Below are 16,428 nucleotides of genomic sequence, written 5' to 3'. Positions count from 1 at the left end.
AACCAAGAAGATGAATGTGATTCCTACCGGTCGAAAATCGTTAGTGTACAACTCCGCATTCAGGAATTTTTGCAAGTCCTTGATGTTGCTCAGAGTGGCACTCATACCGATGACCTGAGTTGTTTCTGCAATAGAATCAAGCGAATGCAACACCACACTGAATCACAGATGGAACTGAATCACCACAACGACGACTGGAAACCCGCAGTAATGTATGATAACTGCAGGGTGAGAACAAACGTACTTGACGCATACTGAACCTTGGCCAGCGTCTGCTCCAGGGTGGCCCCACGGCTGCCACCTTCGCCCAACATGTGCAGCTACAGACCACGCAACAAACCATATAGTACACCATTGGGACCTCATTTGCCAGTAAAACATGATAATTGGTTTTTTACCCTTCTATCTGGCAACAAAACTGACACTTTTTTTACGAGGAGCCATGTTTGCATAGACCACAATACCTGCGGTCGGAATGCAAACAAAAAACACAACTCTGATAATGTATGCACTGTCCTTGAAGTTGATTGGCCCACACCCGAGACAGCTTTCCTTAGAGCCTAGTCTCACATGGTCCTTGAAGTTGATTGGTCCACACCCGAGACAGCTTTCCTTAGAGCCTAGTCTCACATGGGTTGGACCAGATGACGCCAAAAGGCTCTAAGGAAAGCTGTCTTGGGTGTGGACCAATCAACTTCAAGGACAGTGCATATCATTATCAGAGTTATGTTTTTTGTTTGTATTATGACTGCAGGTATTGTGGTCTATGCAAACATGACGCCTCGTAAAAAATGTGTCAGTTTTGTTGCCAGATAGAAGGGTAAAAAAACTATTATCAAACCATTAGTACGTCGCTGCAAATGAGACTCAACACTACATTGCACTGACGTCACAGCTCGTGTGCTGCTGCTGCTGGGTGGACTGTTGCATTGTGGGCCTGTGCAAGATGGCGGAGGCTTGGGGATGCCCTCATCCAGAAGTAAATTCACGACGGCTGATTATGACGATGATGAACATTAATACGTAACATTTGTAATGACATTTGCAGGATGCCAATTATTCTCTGTAATTAAATAATGAATGCCGCATACCTCATCCACAACGATCAGGCCAATCTCCTTCATGCGCCCCTCCTCTAGAAGGGCGTTGACCAGGCTGTGGGCTTTCTCAATGGTGGCGATGTAGAGAGAATTCTTCTTTCGGTGTTTTCGCGGTGGCATGCGCCCCTTGCTTCCCGCGTATTCCTCTATGAAGATTTCAAGCTCCACACCAAACACAGACAGGCTCCGCACCTGTTCGAGCAGCAGCAGCAGCAGTAGTAGCAGCAGTAGTAGTGTGATGCCGCCGCCATGAAGCCGTTCGGCAGGCGCCCAAATCCCCGACCTCGCCACCACCAAGCAACGGAGCCAACCCCGCGTCCCCCTCACCTCACCTCACACGAGCACACCCGCACGCATTTCCCCCCCCCCCCCCCATAGAGCTCCGAGGGGAGGTCACCTGGCCGACCGGTTTTTATCCGAAAAACCCTTATCGGGGTTAACTCTCACGGTTTCCGGCGATCAGGGAATTGGACGACCTCCCCCGTGCTACGTTGCGCCGCGGCGCTGCGACCAGCCTTAATATGGTATGGTCGCGGCATGGGGCATTCGGCCACCGCGGTTGAGGCGCATTTCCCCCCACACACACCCCCACGGGTCGACGGGGCAAGCAGGGGAGGGACGGGACAGCATGAATAGCGGGACCGCAGGAGCTGTTGCGCATAGTCATGGAGGGTTGGGATAATTACGCTTGAGCGCGCAGGCCCCATTGTTAGGAAGGGTAAGGGATTAATTAGGATGTACGCCGCCAACGCCGCTCACTGATTAGCAGATCAAAAGCGCCCGGAACCGCCGTGCGCGGGCTCGAGGTGCGCGAGCCCATTGTTCAGCGCAGCATCCCCTTTGAGGTAGGGAGGATAAATAGAGGGGCGCAGAGGGGAAATCGCTCTCTTACTCCAGCGCCAGGCGACCAGACGCAGCTCGAGCCAGCGACCCGGACGTCCGTGCGACGCACCGAGGCACGCGGTTAGCACAAGGATCAGCGGACCGCCGTGGACACTTAACAGTGAGTAAGAAGGTGAATTAGAATCATAGCAGATAAATGGGGAATAGGTATAGAGGTATCAGCGTAGGCCAGCCTCGTCGACTCACTGATTTAACATCTAGTTCCAGGTAGCGGATAATAAATCATTAATAGCGAAGCGTGGTCTCGCGTGATCTTGTCGTGCAGTGTGAGCGCGTGGGTGAGCGTGTGTACGCAGTGGTTCTGTAGTGCTGCGGCTCGCCTCGGGGGAGCGCTGCGCAGAGCGGTGCGAGAGTAGGTGTCGCGTGTGTTCACTCCGTGTGTGATACAGGTGCACGATCATAACGCGAGTAGTCAGTGTGGAGTTGGAGTGCACGGAGCGGTGTGTGTGTGTGCGTACGTTCGCTCCGTGTGGGTCGCAGGTACGCGATTAGGAAAGGGAGGTATCGTGGTAGCGTAAAGGGGGACATAATACTACGCGGTATCCAACCATGCCTACTACGCGGACCCGCGGGGGAGGGGAATCCTCGGGCGACGGCTCCCACACCATGGGTGAGGAACCTAGCAGCGGTTCGCTCAGCAGCGGGGGGGCGATTGATGAGGTTAGCCCGGCCGTAAGCATCATCGAGGGAGGGATCTCGGGGGCTAGCGACCCCGACAGTAGCAGCAGCAGCAGTAGCAGCGGCGACACATCACAATTGTGTGTCGTGTGGGAATAATTGATGAACCCGAGATTGTACTCTGCATCCGAGTATCTGTTCCTAAGCCAAGACGGAAATATTTCAACGAGACTTCCAAATTCCCGGCTGCCTCAGTTGACTTATCTTGGAGGACTTTACATAGAGACAAAACATAGGCCTCGACACAGAGACGTGGTTTCTCTGTGTGCCTTTGTACGTCTCTCTCTCTCTATGTATCTCTGTGATATCTGTCTGCTTATATGTCTGTCTATATGTCTCTGGTTCTGTTTAATCTCTCTCTCAAATTTAGTATTCTCAGGAAGAACGTAATCAACCAGGTAGGGTGTTGACTGTTATGTTATCCGACTCTCTGTTGTATTACATTACATTTCTAAGTATACTAGATTTGTGTTTCTATTTCATTTATACCTGATGACGATTGCTTGCGTTGCAATTGAAACGTCGTATGCTAGTATTTAATTGATCATTTTCTCTTTATACGTCACTTTACCGAAAGAACCAAAGAGTCATTCGTATAACCGCATTTATGCTGCTGTGTCGGTGTGGAAATGTGCGTGTACAAAAGCGATCGTTACCTTCTCCTGGACGATGGCAACGTAGGGAAGAATGAGCAGAGCGTCCGTTCTCTTGCAGAGCAGCTGCCTCAGCATGAGGATCTCTGCCACGAGCGTCTTGCCGCCACTTGTCGGTAAAGAGTAAATCAGATTCTTCCCTCGTCTCACGGAGTCCAGGGACAAGCAGTCGTGCTGCCAGGCTTTGCGGCGTCATGTGTCGACACAAATATAAAAAGAGAATGATTAAATGCACGGCAGAATCTGAAACACGTGAATGTGTCAATTGTAATTAAATCCTTTATATTAAGTTCGCTTGCGTGCTTGCGTGCTTGCTTGCGCGCTTACGACCGTGCAAATCTTTCGGTCGTTTTTTAACCCACTTCCCGTGATCCAATCGAGCTGACATTTTGCACACAGACTCGTTGTGCGTGACAATTTATTCTCGTTAAATTTTTTTTCCTAACTTTTACACTTTTTAGGAAAAAATAAATTATATTTAATTACCAATTGCTTAATGGTGGCAGGCAATCATCTGACCGATAGGTGGCAGCCATCTCAAGCCAGAGGACGAGAGGACTCTAGCCGCCATGCATATAAAGGATTTATAGTGAAAAACTTTGTTTTTACGGGTTAATTTTTTTTCAAACGGGTGGCTTATTACACGTTAAGAGAACAAAAACGCCGATTAAAATGATTAACTTGCGTGCAGGACGACAAAAATGTTTCAACCATCACCTAATGTGTGAGAAATTGGATTAGGCTTGACAGCTAACATCACGACACTGGTGATGTGTAAACGTTTACAGTACGAATCAAATAAGCAGTGATATGCTGTTATAACAAAAACAAATTGGTAAAATACATTTAGCAAAATTCCACCATGTACTAAAAATTAATTTATCAACCCCCCCCTCCCTCTCTGCCCCCCTCACTCTTTGCCCCCCTCTCTCTGTACCCCCCACCCCCTCTCTCTCTACCCCCTCTCTCTATCTAAGGCCTCGACACAGAGGCGTCGTTTCTCTGTGTGCCTATGTTGTGTCTCTCTGTGTCTCTGTGTTGTCTCTCTCTGCTTATTTGTCTGTCTGTGTGTCTATATTGTGTGTCTCTGTGTCTGTGTGCCTATGTTGTTTGTCTCTCTCTGTGTGTCTCTGTGTTGTCTCTCTCTGCTTATGTGTCTGTCTGTGTGTCTCCTGTTCTGTTTAATCTCTCTCTTAAATTTAGCAATCTTTGGAAGAGCGTAATCAATCCAGGTAGGGTGTTGACCGTTATGTTAGCCGACTATCTGTGTTGTATTGCATTATATTTCTAAGTTTACTAGGCTTTGTTTTCTCTTTCATTTGTACCTGATGACGATTGCTTGTGTTGCAATCGAAATGTCGTTTGCTAGTATTTAATTCATTATTTTCTCTTTCTACGTGACTTTACCGAAAGAACCAAAGAGTAAGTCCGCCAAATACTATTCAATTACCATTTCTCCCACGAGAGAAAAAAAAAGATATGTTGGCATGAAAAAAAACCGAGAGACAGTTTCGCGTAAATATCCGAGTGTAAAAAACAGCACACATTACCGTAGAGCTCTTTAATGCCACGCTGTTGTTGCAGAAGGCTGTGCACCTTCGTGGGAAGCCCATAGAAAGGCCCAATCTCATACTGGCTGTCATCAGCACAAGTCTCCGTGGCGATCTGCCTCTCGTGCGACAGCGCAGACTCCTGCAGGTGCCTGGTGCGCGAGACCACGCGGGTAGCTGCCGCCCACGCGTTTGCCACGAGCGTTTTCTTGATGCGATCTCTTATGCTCGTGCCCTTGTTGGCTACATCTGCGGCTACTTTTATATTTTCCACTCCAAGCGCATTTGCTGTTGAAGAACCGTCGGCTCTTCCGCGAGCGATGTGGTCAGCCTCTTCACTAAAGGCAGCATTTGAGTCATTTGCTTCCGAAAGTGCAGAAGCACAAGTGGGTTTTGGCGGTTTTCTGGTGGTAATAGTACATTCTAAATCGTCCGTTAAGATATCAGCCAATTTTATCTCATCCTCCGAATGAAAGCAACCTGTTTGTGCGTCAGCTTGAGAATTAGACGTTAACGTGCGAATGGTTCCATCGAGCTTTGGAAGTTTTGCATTTTGACGAGCTCCGAATGTCGTTTCCTACAATATTTGCGTAAAAACCGTGATGCGGCTCAGTCTGTACATTTTGTGCGATGTGTAGAGGATTATATTCTGTTCTCTTTAGTGTATTCTTATTCCAGTCACGAGGCAGCAATTGTTCCACATTGTGTGTTTTCATTTGACCAGTATTGTCACAGCCCAATATAGTCCCACAAGACAAAGCCGAGTGTTGCGTAAGCTTCTTGGGAAGCCACTTTTGTGGTTCTGGGTCTTTCTGAGTAAGATTGAACGTCTGTGAACAATTGTCTTGGTTGTGCTGTTTTTCAAGTAGTACATCCACGAGTGAGATGTCTCCTGCAACACTGTCACATTCCCCACGCATGGCATCGCTTCTGTCCTCACCATCACACTTCAAAGGGAAACAACGAATTCGCATCAGCAATGACTCTCGCGGACAACTTCCAATCCAAATAAGTTGCGAGTGTGTGGTGGGGTGCGGCGATGTTAAGGGGCCCTGGTTTTTCACGACCCTATTACAGTACTTCCTCTCCACAGGTGACTGATTGTTGGGAAAGCAATGCACGAAGTTACACATGTAACGAGTGGATTGTTATAGGTGATGGACGTGTAGAGGCTTTGAAATAGCTTTCTCGATATTGTTCCACATATTTGTATGGCTTTAGTGCTGTATCTATGAATGGATCATCCTGTCAGAGGTTGCAACCGGGTACCCGATACCCGGCTACCCTACCCGATACCCGGCTACCCGTACCCGGCCGGGTACGGGTACCCGTTTACGACCCTGGTGCGTCTGGGTACGGGTAGGCCGTGAGTCACTGGTGAGTAACCGTGAGTAACCGTTTGTCACTCATTTCGGGTAGGGTACGGGTAGGATACGGCTACCTGTACCTGGCCGGGTACGGGTACCCATTTGCGACCCTGGTGCGGCCGGGTACGGGTAAGGAATCAAAACCCGTTTGCGACCTCTGCATCCTGTACTGGACTATGAAAACAAAGTTCGTTTACCTCCGGCGCGTCGCAGCTGTTGCCTGATAAACCGAGCTTCTTCGCCACGACATCTGCGATAAAGACTTGCGAAGGGAGCTCTTTGCAATCATCAGGAGGATCCATGAATTTAAAGTCTCCACACGAATGGGAATCCGTTGCCTCACGAGAATGTCTGCACGCCCACTTCGTCTTTTAGCCACACAGTGCACCACGACTTTGTCTTTGCTCGGTGTGAGACCCGCTTTCTCTCTGCTGCGTTTCACAGAATGAGACACATTCCAAATCAGCATTCTCACGACTCTGCAACTCAAACATTACCAACACTGACAAGGGGCCACACCACATTGTGTTAGTTACAAATAGGAAATAAACCGTGTGCTGTTGTAAAAAGTGTTTTACCGTTCCAGCAATGTTTTACTGACACACAACCATGGGTTTTTCATTGATCTAAATTTCATACTACAGTGATACCTCGGTTCACGAACTTAATTCGTGAACTGACTCTGGTCGCGAACCGAATTGGTCGTGAACCGAGGCACATTTCCCCACAGGGTTCAATGTAAATCCGGTTAATCCGTTCTGACCTTTTTTTTTGGTTTTTGAAGCACAAAAATATAAACAAATGACAATACACATTAGTACTGTACAGTATAGTAATGTATAAAGAGAGAACACTAACCTTGCTTGAGATGACTTCTGGCATGGAGGAAGGCAAGTGGAAGGCGGGTGGGAGACAGTAAGCACTCAAACGGGTGAACTGTACATTACAGTAAGTACAGTATTGTACAGTACAGTAGTACTGTACTGTATGTGCTAAAAAGCACACCAAAAATCTAAAAGTCACTGAAAGTGTCTTCACAGTACTCACAGTACTTCTTTCTGTGTCTCTGCTTCTCTCCACGATCTTCCTACAGGAAGTCACGACCATGTGACAGCCTGGAATTAGCATAAAAATGGCCACGGCTCCTGTTCGTGAACCGAAGCGGAGTTCGTGAACCGGAGCATATTTTTATGAAATTTTCTGTTCGTGAACCGAGTTGTTCGTGAACAGAAGCGTTCGTGAACCGAGGTATCACTGTACAGCTTAAACCGTCAGTCAACTATTGTTTGAATATGCATAGATTCAAGCTCCTGGCAAGAAATAAAGGGTATGAATTCGCTTTCACCGCAGTGTTGCAGAAAGCACTTTCCGTCTTTCCGTAGAGTATACCATTGAAATTAATACAATATAAATACGTGAAAATAATGTTGCCATTTGTCAATCCAGTGTTGGATGAAACCGCTCAAACCCACGCTGTGATGGTCATTGGTGATCACTACACTTGGTCAACGGGGGTTTGCGAAGGACTTGTTCAGATCTCACTCGCCACTCGTGTTTAACTGTGCTTGGGAATACAACTCAGGTCAGACTCGAGACTTTATTTCACCTGATATGAGGCTTATTGGCGAATACAGGACATGGCGGCAGGAATGTGCAAATGTAGTGGGTTGATTGACTAGAAGAGAGCTTTACTCTTTGGTTCTTTCGGTAAAGTCACGTTTCCACTGCAACACAAGCAGTCGTCATCAGGTGTGAAATCCACAGCAAGAAAATAGGAAAAAAGTTAGGAAAAATTAACCCGTAAAAACAAAGTTTTTCACTATAAATCCTTTATGTGCGTGGCGGCTAAAGTCCTCTCATCCTCTGGCTTGAGATGGCTGCCACCTATGGGTCAGATGATTGTCTGCCACCATTAAGCAATTGGTAATTAAATATTTATTTTTCCCTAAACAGTGTAAAATTTTGGAAAAAACATTTTCACGAACATTAATTGTCTCGCACAACGAGTCTGTGTGCAAAATGTCAGCTCGATTGGATCACGGGAAGTGGGTTAAAAAACGACCGAAAGATTTGCACGGTCGTAAGCGCGCAAGCAAGCGAACTTAATATAAAGGATTTAAAAACCGCCACTTTTTCAAATTTTCTTGCTGTGGATTTCACACCTGATGACGATCGCTTGTGTTGCAGTCGAAACGTCGTGAGGATTTTTATTGTTTTATATTTTTGTTATTTTATTATTTCCCTTCAACGTGACTTTACCGAAAGAACCAAGATTATGAATCCATACTCTTTAGTTCTTTCGGTAAAGTCACGTAGGAATAAAATAAAAGTGTACGACGTTTCGATCACAACACAAGCAGTCGTCCCCAGTACTGCTGTATGGTGTCCATACATTTTGAGGTTTTTAAAATATAAATTGTATTTGACGACCCGTGCCACTGTTTGCAAGTGTGACTACTGTTGTATCTCCAGGTTAAACTAAATAAAATACCGCCACCCATTAATAAACAGAACAGCGCTGCAAACACAACCTAAACACACACCCACAAGATACTAAACATCTTCTTGGTTCTTTCGGTAAAGTCACGTAGAAGGAAAATAATAAAATAAAACATAGTAAAATATAATTCTCACGACGTTTCGGCCACAACACAAGCAGCCGTCCTCAGGTGAAGAACAGACGCTGTCTTTCCGACAGACCTGTTCTTCACCTGAGGACGGCTGCTTGCGTTGTGGCCGAAACGTCGTGAGAATATTATTTTATTGTTTAATTTTTATTATTTTATTATTTTCCTTCTACGTGATGACTTTACCGAAAGAACCAACAATATGAATCCCTGCAGTCACGAAAGAAGCTTTAAATCGAAAAAAAGATACTAAACATTTACGTGTTTTTATTGTTACGAGTTTGCCCCGCTGCGTAAAAACAAACAAAATTCCTCTCGCGTGCGCTTCTCAGAGAAGGCCGAAGCCCCAACCCCGCACCCCCCCGCCTTGCCTGGAAGCCCCTGCCGAGGGAGACGCACCCAAGGCGGCCGAGCTCCGCCCGCTCACGGGGTGGGGGGGGTGGAAAGGCCGTTCTTCTCGAGTAGTCGTGACGACATTCGCCTTTCAACACTGTTATTATTATTGTTGTTGTTGTTTGTGCGCGGGCGTTGTTTGCGGCTCGTCTAAACAACTCTGTGCAGGGTGGCGGCGAGTTTCGCCTGAGGCTTGACGAACCGCGAATTGCGTGCGTCCATCGGTGAACGCGTTGGAAAAGGAGCTCGCTGATTGGCCCAATTTGGCAGCCAATGGGCGCGCAGGAATCGTGAGCACGTAAATGACGTCACGCACCGGGGGGGAGGGGCGGGGTTTGAGAAATGTGACGTCACGCACCCGGGGGGGGAGGGGCGGGGTTTGAGAAATGTGACGTCACGCACCCGGGGGGGGAGGGGCGGAGTTTGAGAAATGTGACGTCACGCACCCGGGGGGGGAGGGGCGGAGTTTGAGAAATGTGACGTCACGCACATCAAAATTCGCAACTTTAAATAAATGTTAATTAAATAGAAGCGTTATAACAGAATTTTTTTTTAAAATAAATTTTCATTATTAACTGTTTTATTATTTTAATTTGCTAAGGTCACCTTTTATTTATTCCACGAAGGAACATTTTTCTTCTCCATGGGAGAATTGAGAAGCATACATTTAGTAATTTTTTTGAATGATTGTTACTAAACATTTTGATTCTAATGATTCTAGCAGGGCTTTTCATTCTGTGAAATGAATATATGATTCTTATAGTTGTACTCTCCATTTAGCTTCGTTCTACTAAAAAGTTTCAAGTATTTTTAATAGTTAAAATAGCTTTAAATATTTTATAATTATAAGAGCATTTCAATATATCAGTCTGAACATCTGCAGTTTTAGTTAGAAGTTGAATCTTTTCAAGCGAATTTTATGCAAAATTTCAGCTTTCCAACGCCTCCTTTTAATGTATGGTGTCTCCTACAACATCAGAGTGCAGCGCCACATTGAATACGCACTACAATGACAACAGTTTAAAGCGATTTGAAGCTTGTTTCATTTTCAAAATCGAAATATGGTTTTGGGGGGGGGGGGCAGAGCTTTGTGACGTCATATTTGAGGGGGGGTCCAAAATTGCGTGACGTCATTTATGGACGGTCCAAAGTGCTCGTTTTTGTCAAGACAGGCACAGTGGGCCCACTAGGGGGCGCTGGGCGCCACCCCAACAAGCTGCTGGAAATGAGAAATTATTTTTCGAATAAAAAATACTTTTCTCTTCTTGGTTCTTTCGGTAAAGTCGTCACGTAGAAGGGAAATAATAAAATAATAAAAATAAAACATAATACAATAATCTTCTTGTTTCTTTCGGTAAAGTCGTCACGTAGAAGGGAAATAATAAAATAATAAAAATAAAACATTATAAAATAATCTTCTTGGTTCTTTCGGTAAAGTCACGTAGAAGGGAAGTAATAAAATAATAAAAATAAAACTTAACAAATAATCTTCTTGGTTCTTTCGGTAAAGTCACCACGTAGAAGGGAAGTAATAAAATAATAAAAATAAAACATAATAAAATAATCTTCTTGGTTCTTTCGGTAAAGTCGTCACGTAGAAGGGAAATAATAAAATGATAAAAATAAAACACAATAAAATAATTCTCACGACGTTTCGGCCACAACGCAAGCAGCCGTCCTCAGGTGGAGAACAGGTCTGTCGAGGAGACAGCGTCTGAATGAAACAGCACACGGGCTTGGAGCGTCTATATAAGCTGGGTTGATATGCAAATTCTTTTGTCAAGACGCCCTTCCCCCCCCCTTCCAACCCAGCTTATATAGACGCTCCAAGCTCGTGTGCTGTTTCATTCAGACGCTGTCTTCTCGACAGACCTGTTCTCCACCTGAGGACGGCTGCTTGCGTTGTGGCCGAAACGTCGTGAGAATTATTTTATTGTTTTATTTTTATCATTTTATTTCTTCCCTTCTACGTGACGACTTTACCGAAAGAACCAAGAAGATGAATGTATGTTTGTTCTGTTCTGTATATACATGGACACAGTGCAACATTCAAGGCATTACACGGGACAAGATCCTCATTTGCCAGTAAGTTGAGTTGTGCGCCTTTTGGCATCTTCTGGTCCAACACCATGTGAGACTAGGCTCGAAGGAAAGCTGTCTCGGGTGTGGACCAATCAACTTCAAGGACAGTGCACATTATCAGAGTTATTTCTTTTGTTTGTATTTATGACTGCAGGTATTGCGGTCTATGCAAACATGACTCCTTGTAAAAAGGTGTCAGTTTTGTTGCCAGATAGAAGGGTAAAGAACCAATTCTCATATTTTTACTGGCAAATGAGGTTCCCATAGTGTAGAACCAAGAAGATGAATGTATGTTTGTTCTGTTCTGTATATACATGGACACAGTGCAACATTCAAGGCATTACACGGGACAAGATCCTCTAAATGCAATGGGTTTTATTCCGCTGTTTGGCTGTCACAAGCGGCCACGGAGTAACAAACGCAGCCACTCGTGAGCCCCGTATTGAGACCGCTTCGAATCCCGCCTTGGCACAGTAATGAACAATGTCACCCGATTCTATCAAACGTGGTGTCCAACGTTTTGCTCAATGTGCCGTTGTCAGGTGCTGCTAGCCCACATCATCGTCTGTTGTAGCGAGAATGTTGCATAGATTGTCGGAGTAACTCGCTGAACATCTTTGGGGGGAAAATGAATGAGTGGGTGAGTGAGTGAGCGGGTGAGTAAGCGGGTGAGTTAGTGGGTGAATGAGTGAGCGGGTGAGTGAGCGGGTGAGTGAGCGGGTGAGTAAGCGGGTGAGTGGGTGAGTGAGTGGGTCAGTGAGTAAGTGGGGGGGTGAGTGAGTGGGTGAGTGTGTGGGTCAGTGAGTAAGTGGGTGAGTGAGTGAGCGGGTGAGTAAGCGGGTGAGTTAGTGAGTGGGTGAGTGGGTCAGTGAGTAAGTGGGTAAGTGTGGGGGTGAGTGAGTGGGTGAGTGAGTGGGTAAGTGTGGGGGTGAGTGGGTGAGTAAGCGGGTGAGTTAGTGAGTGGGTGAGTGAGTGGGTCAGTGAGTAAGTGGGGGGGTGAGTGAGTGGGTGAGTGAGTGGGTGAATGGCTGGGTGAGTGAATCGATGAGTGGGTGGGTGGAGGAGTGAGTGGGTGAGTGAGTGTCTGGGTGAGTTAGTGGGTGGGTGAGTGAGTGCGTCAGTGAGTAAGCGGGTGAGTTAGTGAGTGGGTGAGTGAGTGGGTCAGTGAGTAAGTGGGTAGGTGTGGGGGTGAGTCAGTGGGTGAGTAAGCGGGTGAGTTAGTGAGTGAGTGAGTGGGTCAATGAGTAAGTGGGTAAGTGTGGGGGTGAGTGAGTGTGTGATTGGCTGGGTGAGTGAATCGATGAGTGGGTGGGTGGAGGAGTGAGTGGGTGAGTGTCTGGGTGAGTTAGTGAGTGGGTGAGTGAGTGGCTCAGTAAGTAAGTGGGTAAGTGTGGGGGTGAGTGAGTGTCTGGGTGAGTGGGTCAGTGAGTAAGTGGGTAAGTGTTGAGGTGAGTGAGTGGGTGAGTGTGTGTGTGAATGGCTGGGTGAGTGAATCGATGAGTGGGTGGGTGGAGGAGTGAGTGGGTGAGTGAGTGTCTGGGTGAGTTAGTGGGTGAGTGAGTGAGTGGGTCAGTGAGTGAGTGGGTAAGTGTGGGGGTGAGTGAGTGGGTGAGTGTGTGGGTGAATGGCTGTGTGTGTGAATCGATGAGTGGGTGGGTGGAGGAGTGAATGGGTGAGTAAGCGGGTGAGTTAGTGAATGGGTGAGTGGGTCAGTGAGTAAGTGGGTAAGTGTGGGGGTGAGTGAGTGGGTGAGTGTGTGGGTGAATGGCTGTGTGTGTGAATCAATGAGTGGGTGGAGGAGTGAGTGGGTGAGTAAGCGGGTGAGTTAGTGAGTGGGTGAGTGAGTGGGTCAGTGAGTAAGTGGGTAAGTGTGGGGGTGAGTGAGTGGGTGAGTGTGTGGGTGAATGGCTGGGTGAGTGAATCGATGAGTGGGTGGGTGGAGGAGTGAGTGGGTGAGTGAGTGTCTGGGTGAGTTAGTGAGTGGGTGAGTGAGTGGGTGAGTAAGCGGGTGAGTTAGTGAGTGAGTGAGTGGGTCAGTGAGTAAGTGGGTAAGTGTGGGGGTGAGTGGGTGGGTGAGTGAATCGATGAGTGGGTGGGTGGAGGAGTGAGTGGGTGAGTGAGTGTCTGGGTGAGTTAGTGAGCGGGTGAGTTAGTGGGTGAGTAAGCGGGTGAGTTAGTGAGTGGGTGAGTGAGTGTCTGGGTGGAGGAGTGAGTGAGTGTCTGGGTGAGTTAGTGAGTGGGTAAGTGAGTGTCTGGGTGAGTTAGTGAGTGGGTGAGTGTCTGGGTGAGTTAGTGAGTGGGTGAGTGTCTGGGTGAGTTAGTGAGTGGGTGGGTGAGTGTCTGGGTGAGTTAGTGAGTGGGTGGGTGAGTGTCTGGGTGAGTTAGTGAGTGGGTGAGTGAGTGTCTGGGTGAGTTAGTGAGTGGGTGAGTGTCTGGGTGAGTTAGTGAGTGGGTGAGTGAGTGTCTGGGTGAGTTAGTGAGTGGGTGAGTGAGTGTCTGGGTGAGTTAGTGAGTGGGTGAGTGTCTGGGTGAGTCAGTGAGTGGGTAGAGGAGTGAGTGGGTGAGTGCGTGAGTGGGTGAGTGTCTGGGTGAGTCAGTGAGTGGGTAGAGGAGTGAGTGGGTGAGTGCGTGAGTGAGTGGGTCAGTGAGTAAGTGGGTAGGTGTGGGAGTGAGTGGGGAGGTGAGTGAGTGGGTGAATGGCTGGGTGAGTGAATCGATGAGTGGGTGGGTAGAGTGAGTGAGTGAGTGAGCGGGTGAGTGAGTGAGTGGGTGAGTGAGCGAGTCAGTGAGTAAGTGGGTAGGTCTGGGGGTGAGTGGGTGAGTGAGTGGGTGAGTGTGTGGGTGAATGGCTGGGTGAGTGAATCGATGAGTGGGTGGGTGGAGGAGTGAGTGGGTGAGTAAGCGGGTGAGTTAGTGAGTGGGTGAGTGGGTCAGTGAGTAAGTGGGTGAGTGAGTGGGTGAGTGAATCGATGAGTGGGTGGGTAGAGAAGTGAGTGGGTGAGTGAGTGTCTGGGTGAGTTAGTGAATGAGTGAGTGGGTCAGTGAGTAAGTGGGTAGGTGTGGGGGTGAGTGGGGAGGTGTGTGGGTGAATGGCTGTGTGAGTGAATCGATGAGTGGGTGGGTGGAGGAGTGAGTGGGTGAGTGAGTGTCTGGGTGAGTTAGTGAGTGGGTGAGTGAGTGGGTGAGTGAGTGTCTGGGTGGGTTAGTGAGTGGGTGAGTGAGTGGGTCAGTGAGTAAGTGGGTAAGTGTGGGGGTGAGTGAGTGGGTGAGTGTGTGGGTGAATGGCTGTGTGAGTGAATCGATGAGTGGGTGGGTGGAGGAGTGGGTGAGTGTCTGGGTGAGTTAGTGAGTGGGTGAGTGAGTGGGTCAGTGAGTAAGTGGGTAGGTGTGGGGGTGAGTGAGTGGGTGAGTGTGTGGGTGAATGGCTGGGTGAGTGAATCGATGAGTGGGTGGGTGGAGGAGAGAATGGGTGAGTAAGCGGGTGAGTTAGTGGGTGAGTGAGTGAGTGAGTGGGTCAGTGAGTAAGTGGGTAGGTGTGGGGGTGAGTGAGTGGGTGAGTGAGTGGGTGAGTGTCTGGGTGAGTGAATCGATGAGTGGGTGGGTGGAGGAGTGAGTGGGTGAGTGAGTGTCTGGGTGAGTTAGTGAGTGGGTGAGTGAGTGGGTCAGTGAGTAAGTGGGTAAGTGTGGGGGTGAGTGAGTGGGTGAGTGTGTGTGTGAATGGCTGGGTGAGTGAATCGATGAGTGGGTGGGTGGAGGAGTGAGTGGGTGAGTGAGTGTCTGGGTGAGTTAGTGGGTGAGTGAGTGAGTGGGTCAGTGAGTAAGTGGGTAAGTGTGGGGGTGAGTGGGTGAATGGCTGGGTGAGTGAATCGATGAGTGGGTGGGTGGAGGAGTGAATGGGTGAGTAAGCGGGTGAGTTAGTGGGTGAGTGAGTGGGTCAGTGAGTAAGTGGGGGGGTGAGTGAGTGGGTGAGTGAGTGGGTGAATGGCTGGGTGAGTGAATCGATGAGTGGGTGGGTGGAGGAGTGGGTGAGTAAGTGGGTGAGTTAGTGAGTGGGTCAGTGAGTAAGTGGGTAGGTGTGGGGGTGAGTGGGGAGGTGTGTGGGTGAATGGCTGGGTGAGTGAATCGATGAGTGGGTGGGTGGAGGAGTGAGTGGGTGAGTAAGCGGGTGAGTTAGTGGGTGGGTGAGTGGGTCAGTGAGTAAGTGGGTAGGTGTGGGGGTGAGTGGGGAGGTGAGGGTTTGGGTGAATGGCTGGGTGAGTGACTCGATGAGTGGGTGGGTGGAGGAGTGAGTGGGTGAGTAAGCGGGTGAGTTAGTGAGTGGGTGAGTGAGTGGGTCAGTGAGTAAGTGGGTAAGTGTGGGGGTGAGTGAGTGGGTGAGTGTGTGTGTGAATGGCTGGGTGAGTGAATCGATGAGTGGGTGGGTGGAGGAGTGAGTGGGTGAGTGTCTGGGTGAGTGAGTGGGTGAGTAAGCGGGTGAGTTAGTGGGTGGGTGAGTGAGTGGGTCAGTGAGTAAGTGAGTAAGTGTGGGGGTGAGTGGGGAGGTGAGTGTGGGTGTGAATGGCTGGGTGAGTGAATCGATGAGTGGGTGGGTGGAGTGAGTGGGTGAGTGAGTAAGCGGGTGAGTTAGTGAGTGAGTGAGTGAGTGGGTCAGTGAGTAAGTGGGTGTGGGGGTGAGTGGGGCAGTGAGTGTGTGGGTGAATGGCTGGGTGAGTTAGTGAGTGGGTGAGTGAGTGTCTGGGTGAGTTAGTGAGTGGGTGAGTGAGTGTCTGGGTGAGTTAGCGAGTGGGTGAGTGAGTGTCTGGGTGAGTTAGTGAGTGGGTGAGTGAGTGTCTGGGTGACGATGTTCATCTCTGGGTCTCTATTTCCACCCTCCTGCTCCCTCACTTCCACCCCCACGCGGTTTGAACGACAAAACCCGTGCTAGTGTCTCAGCAGCGCCGGCTAGGTCTATCGCCATCTGATCTCTCAGGCCTCCCTCCATCCCTCCCCCGGCATCCCTGCCTCTCCCCCCTGCCTCCCTCCCCTCCCTGCCTCTCCCCCCTGCCTCCCTCCCCTCGCTGTCTCTCGTTCTGCTT

General features: G+C 48.5%; 1 pseudogene; it reads right to left on the bottom strand.

The window, feature by feature from the left end:
- The window catches only part of LOC133362121 (helicase POLQ-like), a 13,071-nt pseudogene extending 11,671 nt beyond the window's left edge, over positions 1-1,400 (bottom strand).
- Positions 1,401-16,428: the final 15,028 nt, after the last annotated feature.

Source organism: Lethenteron reissneri, unplaced genomic scaffold (assembly GCF_015708825.2).
Source record: "Lethenteron reissneri isolate LAM-NWPU_2019-01 unplaced genomic scaffold, ASM1570882v1 scaffold_1376, whole genome shotgun sequence".
Lineage (NCBI taxonomy): Eukaryota > Metazoa > Chordata > Hyperoartia > Petromyzontiformes > Petromyzontidae > Lethenteron > Lethenteron reissneri.
Note: the sequence above shows the minus strand (reverse complement) of the source record. Positions and strands in the feature narration are given on the sequence as shown.